This window comes from Chiloscyllium plagiosum, chromosome 41, assembly GCF_004010195.1.
Source record: "Chiloscyllium plagiosum isolate BGI_BamShark_2017 chromosome 41, ASM401019v2, whole genome shotgun sequence".
In the NCBI taxonomy this organism is placed as follows: Eukaryota; Metazoa; Chordata; class Chondrichthyes; order Orectolobiformes; family Hemiscylliidae; genus Chiloscyllium; species Chiloscyllium plagiosum.
The window spans coordinates 7,651,387-7,654,229 of record NC_057750.1 but is presented as its reverse complement, the minus strand read 5'-3'; positions in this window follow the sequence as shown (position 1 = coordinate 7,654,229).

Below are 2,843 nucleotides of genomic sequence, written 5' to 3'. Positions count from 1 at the left end.
GAGCACCGCACTGTCAGAGGATCAGTGCTGAGGGAGCGCTGCACTGTCGGAGGGTCAGTGCTCGGGGAGCGCCGCACTGTCGGATGGTCAGTGCTGAGGGAGCGCCGCACTGACGGAGGGTCAGTGCTGGGGGAGTGCCGCACTGTCGGAGGGTCCGTGCTGGGGGAGTGCCGCACTGTCGGAGGGTCAGTGCTGGGGGAGTGCCACACTGTCGGAGGGTCAGTGCTGAGGGAGTGGGGACTGTTGGAGGGCAGTGGATTCAAAACGGTAACTGTTTCTCTCTCTCTACATACCTGCTGAATATATCCAACACTGTGTTTGTTTCAGATTTCCAGCATCTGCAGTATTTTTTTTGTTTGAGGCTTATCCATGCATCAGCCTCGACAGTGAGGGTCCCAAGCTATTCACCCATGGCAGGCATTGTAGTCGATTGAGGTGATGCCGAGGATCGATGTCTGTGAGCGTTCCACCATGACTGAGTGCGGGTGGGTTCTGCTGGGTCTTCAGCTGGCCGCCTGTTCCCGGAAATATTCAGAGCCTAAAGTGGGGGTGGGAGGAGGGGAGTGAAGTTTGTCCACTTCAGTGGTAACAATAAGATTGTGGTCTCACTATATTTAAAAATATTGCACAGAATGTTTGGTGTTTGTCCTTCATCTATGTGTGTGTTAGTCTGTCTGTGTGTCAGTGTCTGTCTCTGTGTGTGTGTGACTGTCTGACTCTGTGTCTGTGTGTCTGCCTCTACCTCTGTCTCTGTCTGAGTGCTTGTCTGTGTGTGTGTGTCTGTGTGTGTGTCTGTGTCTGTATCTGTCTGTGTGTGTATATATGTTTGCCTCTGTGTGTCAGTCTCTGTGTGTGTGTGTCTGTATCTGTCTGTCTGTGTACGTCTGCCTCTGTGTGTCTGTCTCTGAGTGTCTCTGTGCGTGTGTATGTTTGTCTATCTCTGTTTATGCATGTTTACGTATGTCTGCCACTGTGTGTGTGTGTGTGTGTGTGTGTGTTTGTGTCTTTTTGCCTTTTTGCCGTATGGCCGGTATCTACATATTTTACCCTTTTTTTGTAGAAGAATTTATCGATTTGTTGTATAAAGACAATTAAACACCTATCCATTACTGTCGAGTACTTTCTCTTAAGGAAGATCTCCAGTGTTCAATTCTGAGCTTAAACAAACCGACTGGGATTGCTGGCTGGGATTGAGGGGATTGACCTCCTGCTAGTTCATTTGTTCTCGCCAAAAGCATGCTGGCCTGTAATTCCTTCAATCGGTGCTTGTGGGATCTTGCTATGTGTGAAATGGCTGTTGTCGTGGGCTGACTTAGCACCAGCATCACAGGGCAATAGGTCAAAGGCCATTCAGACCCTTCAGCCTGTCATAGAGTCATACAGTACGGAAACAGACCCTTCGGCCCAACTAGACCATGCCGATCCATAATCCCAAATTAAACAAATCCCACCTGCCTGCTTCAGGCCCATATCCCTCCAAACCTTTCCTATTCATGTCCTTATCCAAATGTCCTTTAAACATTGTAACTGTACCCGCATCCATCACTTCCTCTGGAAGTTCATTCCACACAGGAATCACTGTGTAAAAAAACAAAAGTTTTCTCTCGTGTCCTTTTAAATGTAAACATGCCCCCTAGTCTTGAAGTCCCCCACCCTAGAGAAACGATTCTTGTCACTCACCTTATCTATACCCTTTATGATTTTATAAACCTCTATAAGGTCACCCCTCAATGTCCTACACTCCTGTGAAAAAAAATCCCAGTCTATCCAGTCTTTCTTTATAACTCAAACCTTCCATAACTGGCCAAATCTTGGCAAAAATCTTCTGAACTTTCTCCAGCTTAATAAAATCTTTCCTGTAACAGGGTGACCAGACCTGGACACTGTTCCAGAAGAGGCCTCACCAATGTCCTGTACAACCTCAACTTGACGTCCCAACTCCTACACTCAACCATGAAGGCAAGCGTGCTAAACACCTTCTTAATTGCCCTGTCTTACTGTGACGCAAACTTCAAAGAATTATGTACCTGAACCCCTGGGTCACTCTGTTCTACAACACTACCCAAGGCCCAATTTCTAATTGGCTAAGTCCTTTTTTATCAGAATGAAATACCTCACATTTATCCAAATTAAACTACATCTGCCACTTCTCGGCCCATTGGCCCGATTGATCAAGGATCTCTTTATCATCTTAGATAGCCTTCTTCACTGTCCACTATACCCACCAATTTTGGCATCATTTTAGAGATGTTGTTGTTCAGTATCTCCATATCCCTTGATAATTTGACTTAAAAAAAAAAGTGTGGCTCTTTACCTTGAAAGTTTTCAGTTGTACTCCTGCAGCCCTTTTGGACCAGGAGAGTTGCTCATTTTTTTGTTCCATTTGTGTGGAGAATGTGAGTTCTGATTTCATTTAGAAACAGTCTAACTCTTAAAGATTAGGTGTGGGTTTGCTCACTGAGCTGGAAGGTTCATTTGCAGACGTTTCATCACCATAATAGGTAATATCTTCAGTGAGAGTCTGGATGAAGCCCGAAACTGTCCCTTTTGCTGTTCACTTGCCCCCACTAGAGGGATTAGAAAGCATCAAAAGTGTTTAATACTTTTGCACGTCTCGGTTAAACCTCAGTTCTCTCAACTCTACAAAATGCAAGTTAAATAGCTTCTCCTCACAATTTAATCCCTTTCAGCACTGCTGTCCTGAATCCAAGGTAGACAGGCAGGAGGCTGGAGGAACACAGCAAGCCAGGCAGCATCAGGAGGGACAGGCAGGAGACTGGAGGAACACAGCAAGCCAGGCAGCATCAGGGGGGACAGGCAGGAGGCTGGAGGAACACAGCAAG